The following is a 12,224-nucleotide window of genomic DNA, read 5'->3' on the forward strand; positions in this document are numbered from 1 at the left end:
AGGTTGGGATTTAGTGTAAGGCATTTTTGTTTTATCTTTGAGTTCAGCTTTGGCAGTGCTCCAAGATCCAAGGAACAACATGTGATTTCTCTCTGCTTCTCAGCCCCTCCTCCATGGCTGATTTCTTAGTAATATTCAGATTAGGGAAACTTACTTGGCTAAGTAATTTGTTCTTTGTTTGGACTCTTCCAGATGTAAACATCTCCTGCCATCTCAGTATCATGAAAAACTCAGCTGTTTCTGCCCCCACAGAGTCTTTGCCGACAGCAGACCTACATCTCTATCCACCCATATCCAGAGGAACAACCATCCCTCAGGTACAGAAGTTGCTATGTTACTCTGTTCAACGAGGCAGCACTTGCTCTTCTCTGGAAATCAGTTTATCAAGCCTTTATTCTATCTACTCTCTTCCATTATCCTGCTAGGAAAAGATGTTCACTTAATCCGTTTTGTTGATGTTGCTCTTAGTATGATTCATAAAGGTTCCTTGGTTATTCCCCATATAAACTAGAATCGGAAGCCAGAGACCATTCATGTTTGACCTTAAATTTGTGTTCATAGTTTTATATTATTTTTCACAAAATTTCCCCCAAATTAAATAAGCTGTAGGGCTCTAATAACTACGTCTCTCTTGAAAGAGTTAAAACACTTCATTCACAGTGCAATTAAAAAAAAAAAAATTAGGAGCTCTTGGATGGCTCACTCACTAACAGCATCCAACCCTTGATCTCAACTCAGGTCTTGATCTCTGGGTTCTGAGTTTAAGTTAAAACATTTAAACATTTTAAAAAAATGTTTAAGTAATCTCTACCTCCAGCATAGGGTTCAAACTCACAACCCCAAGATCAAGAGTTACATGCTCTACTGACCGAGGTAGCCAGGTGCCCCCACAGTGCAATTTTTTAAATCAAGGAGACGTTAAGACAGACGCAAGGTAAGTCCTACGTGGGATCTGCATCAAACGCTTTTTTCTCCCACTCCATCGTCTTTCACCTTCTCTTCTGCCACTTTCTATCCCTCTCTTTCTACTCAAGAAACAGAAATGAAGATAAGGGTAAGACGTCATAACAAGACAGGGGAGGTCAGAAAGCAAGAGAGATGCCATGTTGGAGGCAAAGAATTAGGGCGGATATCAGAGAAAGAAAAACAATTTTGAGGTACACTACGATTCTAAGTTAAGCCTCCAGCAAATTTAGATGTTGAAACTGCATTCATATATTCAACGTTACTGCATTTCAGTTTTGAAACATGAAGAAGGCACGACAGCAGAGGGCTGGAGGTGGGCCGGCAGTCCACGGGGAGTGTGGCGGAAAAGAGGGGTGGAAAGGGAGAGGCCAGGCCGTGGTCGGGGGGCAAAACAGGAGGAAATTTCATGCATGGAAAAGGCCTACACCCAACCCACACCCACACCACTGTTTTGATCTTGTAACTAATTCTTCTTTGCTTCCCCTGTCTCCCAGCTCAGAGGATTTGCTTAAAGTTATAGCCAAGCCCTGCTCAACACATTCCCCTCTCCCACACCTTCCCTCCTCACTCCCAGCCCACACCACACGCAGCAGAAAAGCAGTTTAGAGATCTCCCGTTGCTCCCTCACAGGCCCACGCTGCACACTGATCACTTCCAGCTTACTGCTTTTTAAAGATTTTTGAATTATATTAAAAAATAGGGGCTCATAGTATATGCTAAACTCAGTTACCAGTTCATCAGCCCAAATCCCATTGTGTTTCTATTGTAATTCTTCCCTCCAGCATAAATAATTCCTCTGCTTTTAATAAGTCTGTGCGGCCAGTCTGCAGCTCATAAGCTTTAGATATTCTCTGATACCATTTTTTTTTTAATTTCCTGAGCCATGAATGGTCCCTGACAGCTCTCTGCCAAGGAATTGTTTTAGCTTCTGACAATCTATGGATAGCTGAAGCCACATGGATCAAAGTAAGAATATGGGACATCCTCAGTTATCCCAGCAAATCCTGAGGGAAACGAGTGTTCTGTCCTGAAGCATCAGCGTAGATTAGTGGGTTTTATCTAGCTGAAAGTGATGGCAAAGAGGGCCCTACACATTGGGAGAAAACTCCCAAATACATTTTGACACTTAGGTCTATTCATCTTCTATTCATCTGCCTTATGGTAGTTTAAGTAGACTTTCTAATTCCATGCACAGTAGAAGAGATTTATCACTTAAAATTTTCCCTGGAATTGAAATACCAAGATTGAGGCTTGTCTGTGTATACGAGGGACTTGGACCCTTCCTATAAGGAGTCAGGCTGACAGTATATGATTGTATAATCATGAAGGACAATCAGTAGAGGATGTGTCAAAAACATGAAGTGAGTCATCTTATTTTTCTTTGTATCGAAACGTCACAGAATTTAAAGACATTAGAAGTCGTCTCTAGATTACAGCGAACGGATCCTGTAGTGGGCTGGGAATATTCAGCTGCAGCGTGGGCCTGTGAGGGAGCAACGGGAGATCTCTAAACTGCTTTTCTGCTGCGTGTGGTGTGGGCTGGGAGTGAGGAGGGAAGGTGTGGGAGAGGGGAATGTGTTGAGCAGGGCTTGGCTATAACTTTAAGCAAATCCTCTGAGCTGGGAGACAGGGGAAGCAAAGAAGAATTAGTTACAAGATCAAAACAGTGGTGTGGGTGTGGGTTGGGTGTAGGCCTTTTCCATGCATGAAATTTCCTCCTGTTTTGCCCCCCGACCACGGCCTGGCCTCTCCCTTTCCACCCCTCTTTTCCGCCACACTCCCCGTGGACTGCCGGCCCACCTCCAGCCCTCTGCCGTCGTGCCTTCTTCATGTTTCAAAACTGAAATGCAGTAACGTTGAATATATGAATGCAGTTTCAACATCTAAATTTGCTGGAGGCTTAACTTAGAATCGTAGTGTACCTCAAAATTGTTTTTCTTTCTCTGATATCCGCCCTAATTCTTTGCCTCCAACATGGCATCTCTCTTGCTTTCTGACCCTCCCCTGTCTTGTTATGACGTCTTACCCTTATCTTCATTTCTGTTTCTTGAGTAGAAAGAGAGGGATAGAAAGTGGCAGAAGAGAAGGTGAAAGACGATGGAGTGGGAGAAAAAAGCGTTTGATGCAGATCCCACGTAGGACTTACCTTGCGTCTGTCTTAACGTCTCCTTGATTTAAAAAATTGCATTGTGAATGCTGTGTTTAATTCTTTCAGGAGAGATGTAGGTATTTGAACCCTAAAGCTTATTTAACTTGGGGGAGTTTTCTGAAAAAGAATATAAAACTGAGTACAAATATAAGCAGAGGACGTGTCAAAAGAACAAAGCAAGTCACCTTATTTTTGTATGGAAACACTGCACAATTTAAAGACATTAGAAGTCATCTGCTAGATTACGTTTAACGGATCCTGTAGTGGGATTTAGCTGTATTCTGGCAACTATTCTCTATTTTTTCTCATCAAAGGCATCTGGATTTTTTTTAAGATTTTATTTATTTATTCATGAGAGACACAGAGAGAGGCAGAGACACAGGCAGAGGGAGAAGCAGGCTCCAGGCAAGGGAGCCCAATGTGGGACTCAATCCCAGGACCCCGGGATCACGACCTGAGCTGAAGACAGATGCTCAACCACTGAGCCACCTGGCTGCCCCAACATCTGGATTTTCTAATATGAAATTACCTCTCCTTCACTCTTTGTAGTTTCGTTGAGACTGTCATTCAAGGTATATAGACTTCCCCCGCTTAGAGACAAGGGTCATTCACCCCAGGCCATCTGCACATCTGAACTTTGAGTCTTGAGTTAATAGAAGAATAAAAACCAAAAACCTTTTGGAGATGTTACTTGTCATCAGCAGCATGTTGATAAAACTGTCATTTGCTCCATCCGCCCAACTTCTCTGAGCTGTATCTGTTCCTATCAAGTGAGGCCTGGTTTTCTTCAGTTCTCTCACTGTCCATGGTGCCATCCCATGTCCTTCTAATAAATTCCCTTTTAATTAAATAACCTAGTTTGTTTGTGTTGTTTACACCAAAGAAAACCAACTCATACAAATGTGCTAAGTTAATGAGATGCTAGATGATTTTAAGAGTAATTAGCTACTTTATAATATGTCTCTGCTTTCCTAAGAATACAAATATTTGTTTTAATATTTAAATAAAAGTTCTGAAAGAGCTGTTTAAATACTCTGTGGGACTGCAACAAGGTGTGAAAGATTTAGTCAGGAAACAATCTCAAGCAGAAGCAGCAATCTTCTATGTGGAGAAAATGATGGATTGGTAAAGGCAGTTTTGGTGTTCCTAATCGAGAAGGGTTTAGAGCTAGGATTGCAAACTGAAGTATCTGTAGGGAGTGAGCAAGGATGCAAATGGGTGAGTCATCTGTGATACTTTCACTTCCACGGAGAAATAACAGCCCATTTTTATTCTTTGATTTCTTTACCTCTTCATTTTCTACCTCTGATGAAGATATGTGCCTAAAGACAGTGCTTAAATCTGAGGAAAATACCAATGCCAGTGCAATAATAAAAGGCAACTGAAACTCACCCTCATTTTCAGAAAAATAATAGGATCATAAGGACTCAGACACTGGAGAACATATGCCCTTCAGATGGGGCAACACTCTTTGGCTCTGGCCAATTGCTGCTTTGCAGGAAGGCTAACCCAGTAATGTTAGCTCTTCTGATTTCTTTTAAAAAGTAGCCAAAAATATTGATGCTTGATGCTTTCCCAAAATATACAAATAATCTGCTTATTATATTTAAAAATATGGGTGAGCCCAGGAAAACAGTGTGCATTCTACTCCTGACCTATACTAAAAGTTGGGATGTGGTAATCCATATAGACTTGAGGCATATAAAACACTTACTAAGAGACTTTAGGGGAAAATGGCATAACAGGAGAACCCTAGGCTTACCTCATCCCACACATACAACCTGATAACACCCATATCAGTGTAAATAACGTATAGTTTTGTAGAGAAGGTCACACTGAAGAGGGCTTGAAGGGCAGAGACATAATGGGGAACCAACGAGACCCACAGGACTGTCCATGGGAGGGGGTGATACCTCAGGCACAGAACAACAAGCCCTCACACCAGCAGCCTGGGCATGGGGAACCCACAAGGGAACCTTATGACATTTGGCCTTAAAACAAGAAGGCCATAATTCTGTGAGTTCTTTCAATCAACAGAGCTTAAAACCTGGATCTTTAAAGCTCAGCAGGCTCTGGGAGAGCCAGAAGGGGGAGAGGAAACTGAGTTCCATTCCTTCAAGAGACAGCACAACAAACAGCCTCACTGAATTACAGCATAGAAGCAGCAGTTGAAAAATGCGTGGGGAACATTTGTTTGCTAATCTCGGAGTGTGTGCTGGAGGGCCAAGGGTGTTTGGGAGACTTGTCCAGGAACAAGGGAGCTGGCAGGCACCAATGCTCTGCCCTGTTCCCAGCTGGAACCAATGCAGCAGCAACACTCTCTGCCTAATTTGCTTAACAGTGCACCATACTGCCATGTTCTCCTGTGGACATACCCTTCCAGGCCTTCTGTTCCAGGTCTTCTCCCATAGCAGGCCCACTCAAACTTTGCAAACATTGTGTGCCTTGCCCACAAGCCCTTATACATATATACCCCCTCCAGCCTGGCCAGCGCCAGCAGGAGTTTTGAGGGGGTGCAGGTCCCCTCGACCATTGGCCCCCACAAGGACCATGCTGTATCACATGCTTACCCCCATGTTCTCCTCTGGACACACCCCCTCCAACCCTGCAGCGGTAATTTCATAAAGCAGCTCCAGGTCTCCTCCCACAGCAGACCACTTAAACTTTACTAACATTGCATGCTCTGGCCCTGTGTTCTCCTGCTGATCTACCCTCTCCATTATGCTCTTGGTCAGAGCCCACCCAAAGAGGTGCCACAAGCCTGGCAGGATGGAAGCAGCTCTAATAAAGACCAGCACTCCCAAAATGACTCTTTCCACAGAAAGAGGGGGTGGAAACTACAAAATCAGTCTGTGATCTCAGGAATGGGTTGTGGGCAGATATTGGGTCTGACTGCAGGTCCAACCCAACAAGAAAAGCTTCTCTAGGGCTAACAGAGGGAAAGCAGCCTGCACTTTGATACCAATCTCTGGTAAGCACATGGTCTGACTCAACTCAAGCCCAAAGCAGCCCCAGATTGGCCCACTAACAACAAAGGGCCCAAATCATGCTCACAACATGCAAAGAGAGCCAACACAGATGATTAGACTGAAGGCAAAAGTTGCTTAGCCACAATAGTAGAGTGTGTGAAACACACATAGGAGACACTTCCGATGTGCCAGGTTCAGTGAACAGGGGACATTGCATTGCAGGGCAATACAGGAACTTTTCTTCATAAACTACTATTTTCAAGAAGAGATGCAAATGATTTTCCTAACACAGAGTAAAAGACACAGAGACTGAACATGATAGAGGAATATGTCTCAAATAAAAGGATAGAATAAAATCATGGCAAAAGATTTAAACAAAACAGACATAAGCAACACACCTGATAGAGAATTTAAAGTAATGGCCATAAAGATACTCACTGGACTTAAAAGAAAGAGTGGAAGATCTCAGTGAGACCTTTGACAAAGACAGAAAATATTAAAAAGAACCATTCGGAGATGAAGAACTCAATAACTGAATTAAACATACATTATATGAAATAAACAAATAGTAGACTAGAGGAAGCAGAAGAATGAATCAGCAACCTGGAGGACAGAGTAATGGAAAGCAATCAAGCTGAACAGGAGAGAGAAAAAATAGTAATAACATACGAAAATAGACCTAGGGAACTGAGCAACATCAGCAAGAGTAATAACATATGCATTATAGGGATCCCAGAAGGAGAAGAGAGAGAAAAGCGAGCAGAAAATGTATTTGAAGAAATAATAGCTATAAATGTCCTGAATCTGGGGAAGGAAACAAAAATCTAGACACAGGAGGTAGAGATTTCCCCCAACAAAGTCAACTATGTGTCTGCACCAAGACACATAGTAATTAAAATGGTAAAAGGTAGTGATGAAGAGAAAAATTTAAAAGAAGTAAGAGAAAAGAAAACAGCTACATATGAGGGAAATCCCATTAGGCTATCAGCTGATTTTTTAACAGAAACTTTGTAGGCCAGAGAGGAGTGGCATGATATATTCACTGTGCTGAAAGGGAAAAATCTGTAGTCAAAAATACTCTATCCAGGAAGGCTCTCATTCAGAATAGAAGGGGAGATAAAGTTTCCCAGACACACAAAAGTTAAAGGAATTCATCACTACTCAGCCAGGCCTACAAGATATGTTAAAGGAAACTCTTTGAGTGGAAAGGAAAGAATATAAGAAGTAAGAAAAAGTAGGAAGCACTAAAGCAGTAAAATTAAGGGTATCCATAAAAACCAGTCAAGGGACTCACAAAATAAAAGGATGTAAAGTATGGCACCATATACCTAAAATGTGGGAGAAGAGGTAGTGGGACTAAGAAGGGGTTCAGACTTAAGCGACTATCCACTTAATACAAACTGCTCTATGCAGATGTTACATACCAACCTAATGCTACCCACAAATCACAAACCAGTAATAGATATGCAAAAAATAAAGAGAAAGGGATCCAACTATATAGCTAAAGAAACCCAACTTAACATGAAAGAAGAGAGCAAGGGAAGAAAAGAAAGAGAAAAAAAATAAAAACAACCATAAAACAAGTAACAATATGGCAACAATACATACCTATCAATAATTACTTTGAATGCAAATGGACTAAATGCTCCAATCAAATGACAAAGGGTGATGGAATGAATAAAAAAGCAAGACCCATCTATATGCTCTGCCTACAAGAGACTCATTTCAAACCTAAAGACACGTGCAGGTTGAGAGTGAGTAGATGATGGGACAGCCTTCAGCTCAGGATGTGAGCCTGGAGTCTGAGATCAAGTCCTGCAGCAGGCTCCCTGAATGGAGTCTGCTTCTCCCTCTGCCTCTGTGTGTCTGTGTGTGTCTCATGAATAAGTAAATAAAGTCTTTAGAGAAAAAAAAAAGTGAGTGGATGGAGAAACATTTATCATGAAAATGGATACGAAAAGATAGCCAGGGTAGCAATATTTATATTGGACAAAACAGGTTTTAAAAGAAAGACTATAACAAGAGAAAAAGAAGGAAATTATATAATTATAAAGGGGACAATTAGCAACACAAGAAACAACAGGTGTTGGTGTCTATGTGAAGAGAAACGAACCCTCATACACTGTTGGTGGGAATGCAAACTGGTGCAGCCACTGTGGAAAACAGTATGGAATTCGTCTATCTACATACCAGGCACTTCATTTGGAGTTATGAATAGAAAAAAGGTGGGGGAAAGGCCTTGATACTTTTTGAAGAAAAATTTGGTAGAGGAGACAAGTATACATATAATTACAGTGCAGTGATATACCCAATATGAGGATGAATAGGATACAGAGGAAGGGCTATATGGAGGAGAAAGCTTGGTGCTATTTACCATATAACCTCTCTTTCAACTGTACCTCATTTTATGCACTCTCCGGCACAAGGAGGTTATGCTGTATGTCTAAACTGGAACTAAGACTCCAATCCAGAGAGACTCTTAAACATACTCTTAACCACTAAGTTAAGATGCCTTTAAATGCCAAATACTGGTCAGAGTTCAAGTGGTTCTTGATTAGCAAAATCTATTTTTACTAATAGTGCAAAAGAAATACCACAGCCCATATATTAGAAAATATGAATTCAATAAATGGAGTCTTAACTAAAAAAAAAAAAGTATGGAGGGTCCTCAAAAAGTTAAAAATAGAACTACCTTATGATCCAGCAATTGTGCTACTGGGTATTAACCCAAAGAATTCAAAAATACTAATTCAAAAGGATATGTGCACCCCAATATAGCAGCATTATTTACAATAGCCAAATTATGGAAACAGCCCAAGTGTACATTGATTGATGAATGAATATACTTACATACATACACACACATATTGACATACAACAGAATATTACTCAGCCATAAACAAGAATGAAATCTTATCATTTGCAACAACGTGGATAGAGCTGGAGAGTATTATGCTAAATTAATAAGTTAATCAGAGAAAGACAAATACCATATGATTTCACTCATGTGTGGAGTTTAAGAAACAGAACAAATGAACAAAGGGGAAAAAAAGGATGGGGGGGCAACCAAGAAACAGATTCTTAACTATAGTGAACAAACTGATATTTAGCAGAGGGAATGGGTTAAATCAGTGATGCAGATTAAGGAGAGCACTAGTGATGAGCACTGGGTATTCCATAGAAGGGCTGAATCACTATATTATATACCTGAAACTAATATTACACTGTATGTTAACAACTAGAATTTATTTATTTATTTATTTATTTTTTTAACAACTAGAATTTAAATAAAAACTTAAAGAAATACATGGAGACAAATGAAAATGAAAATACAATGGTCCAAAATCTTTGGGATGCAGCAAAAGTGGTTTTAAGAAGGAAGTTTAGAGTAATACAGGTTTACCTCAAGAAGCATGAAAATTCCCAAAAAAAGCAACCTAGCCTTACATCTAAAGAAGCTAGAAAAAGAGCAAACAAAACCCAAAACCAGTAGAAGGAAGGGAATAATAAAGAATAAAGCAGAAATAAACAATGTAGAAACTGAAAAACAAAATAAAACAATAGAAAAGATCAATGAACCAGGAGCTGGTTATTTAAAAAAGAAATCAACAAAACTTGTAAACTTTTAGCCAAACTCATCAAAAAAAATTTTTTTAAAAAGGAGACGGAGGGAGGGGGAGAGGGAGAGAGAGAGAGAGAAACAGAATTAGAAATGAAAGAGGAGAAATGACAATTGACACCACAGAAATATAAAGGATGAGAGAATGTCATGAAAAATTATATGCCAACAAAGTCAACAATCTGAAAGAAATAAACTCCTAGAAATATATCACCTTGCAAAACTGAATGAAGAAGAAATAGAAAATGTGAACTGACTGATTACTAGCAATGAAATTGAACTAATAACCAAAATACTCCAAACAGGGGCGCCTGGGGGGCTCAGTCGGTTGAGCATCTGCCTGTGGCTCAAGTCATGACCCTGGGGTCCTGGGATGGAGCCTGGTGTCAGGCTCCTTGCTCAGTGGGAAGTCTGCTTCTCCTTCTCCCTCTGACCCCCCCCACTCCCGCCTCCTGCTTGCTCTTCCTGTCTCTCACGCTCTCAAATAAATAAAATCTTAAAAAACCAAAAAAACCAAAAACTTCTCAAACTGTTTCAAAAAAATAAGAAAGGGAAATCTTCTAAATTCATTCTATGAGGCTAGCATCACACTGATACCAAAACCAAAGACAGTACAATAAAGGAGAAGTGCAGGCCAATATCTGATGAACCTAGACGCATACATTTTCAACGACAAAATATTAGCAAACTGAATCCACCAATACATTAAAAAAATCATTCACTATGATCATGTGGGATTTATTTCTGGGATGCAAGGTGGTTCAATATTCACAAATCAATCAGTGTGACACATCACATCAAGACAGAGGATAAAGTCCATATGATTGTGTCAACAGATGCAGAAAAAGTGTTTGCCAAAGTACAACATCCAACACAGTCGGTTTAGAGGGAACATATCTCAACATAATAAGAGCCATATATGAAAAATCCACAGCTAACATCATACTCAATGGTGAAAAACTGAGGTCTCTTCCCTTAAACACAGTGAGATTCATCTCACCCCTGTCAGTATGACTAAAAGAAAAACACAAGAAACAACAAGTGTTGGTGAGGATTTGGAAAAATGCAAACTGTTGGCGGGAATGCACACTGGTGTGTCATTGCAGAACACTGTAGAGGTTACTCAAAAGATCATAAATAAAATCATCACATGATCCAGTAATTCCACTACAGGGTATTTACCCAAAGAATACAAAAACACCAATTTGAAAGGATATACACCTCTATGTTTAGCGCAGCATTAGTCGGGATGTATATGCACAAACATGCACACACACAAACACACACACACACACAGGAATATTACTCCACCATAAAAAAGGATGAAATCTTGCCACTTGCAACAACATGGATGGACCTAGAGGGTAAAGTGCTAAGTAAGAGAAGTCAGAGAAAGACAAAAACCATATGATTTCACTCATATGTGGAATTTAAGAAATAAAACAAAGAAAAAGAAAAGAGACCAAAAATACAGATTCTTAACCAAAGAGAACAAACTGAGGGTTAGCAGAGGGGAGGAGGGTGAAGGGTAGATGAGCTGAGTGAAGGGAACTAGGAGTGCAGCCATCATGACGAACACCGAGCAATGTACAGAATTAAGTCATTATATTGTACATGAGAAATTAATATACACCGTATGTCAACGATACTAAACTTTAAAAGTAGTAAGATACGATTTCAAAAATACTTATTAAGCACAACATTTAAGCGAACAAAATGATTTTTCAAGTCAAACTTGTAAGCTAGCTTAAGCCAATCCCCAAGGGTTGCCTGATGGGATTTTTCAGGGCCCAACCAATGAGGGAGGATAAGCAGAGGAAGGGAAAAAGAATCTGTTGCGGGGAGCTTGGCAGGACGTGCTAGGCCATGATTTATGCCTGGCCTGTAAGCGGTTTGGTCATCCAGCTATAGACACAGAAATAAATTAGAGAAACCTAAATATTCTTACTTGAATTGTAGGAAGCCTGTTCATCTCAGATCCTGGAGTGTCCTAAGCTGAAAGAAGAATGTTGCATTCACGTCAAGCTCCTTTTAGACTCTGCGTTTTACCTCGTGGGCTTCCTGGGAAAACGAATCACCGTTTTGCCGCTGAGCATCTTCAAACAAAGAAGGGAGTAAGGTTGACGTGGCTGTTCAGATCCGTTAGTGAAGCCGCGGCGGCTGTGGACAGGTGGTCTCCAGAACGCCCCAGCCTCATCCGTACCCAACAGCAGCCTCGGAGAGTGGGCGTCTTTCTACTGCGGCACGAGGCTCCCAGATACTGAGACAAAAAGTTGTTTTTGACACATGTTGCTTTTAGGAAAAAGACTGGAAGGAGGAGGTAAAATGACACATAAGCATCTGCATCCTAATGATTATAGAGAAGAAAGAAAAAAACCTGACTTCACTTAGGGGCTAGATTAAAATCATCGAGGAATGGGGAATATAAATAATAGTGAAAGGGAATAGAAGGGAAGGGAGAAGAAATGTGTGGGAAATACCAGAAAGGGAGACAGAATATGAAGACTCCTAACTCTGGGAA

The 12,224-nt window shown here is 40.6% G+C and overlaps 1 protein-coding gene across 4 annotated transcripts in view; it reads left to right on the forward strand.

Annotated features, from left to right (window-relative positions):
- TMEM232 (transmembrane protein 232) overlaps positions 1-12,224 on the forward strand; it is a 246,090-nt gene extending 233,866 nt beyond the window's left edge. For 2 of the 4 annotated variants that reach the window (XR_013359435.1, XR_013359436.1), the window contains 2 exons: positions 193-317; positions 11,663-12,223. The gene's annotated coding sequence lies outside the window, so the exon portion shown is untranslated. Of the gene's footprint in view, positions 1-192; positions 318-3,664; positions 3,967-11,662 lie in introns of those variants that run through there. The other 2 variants (XR_013359432.1, XR_013359433.1) reach the window with 2 other exon arrangements.

The sequence above is a fragment of the Canis aureus genome, chromosome 2 (genome assembly GCF_053574225.1).
Source record: "Canis aureus isolate CA01 chromosome 2, VMU_Caureus_v.1.0, whole genome shotgun sequence".
Taxonomy (NCBI): domain Eukaryota; kingdom Metazoa; phylum Chordata; class Mammalia; order Carnivora; family Canidae; genus Canis; species Canis aureus.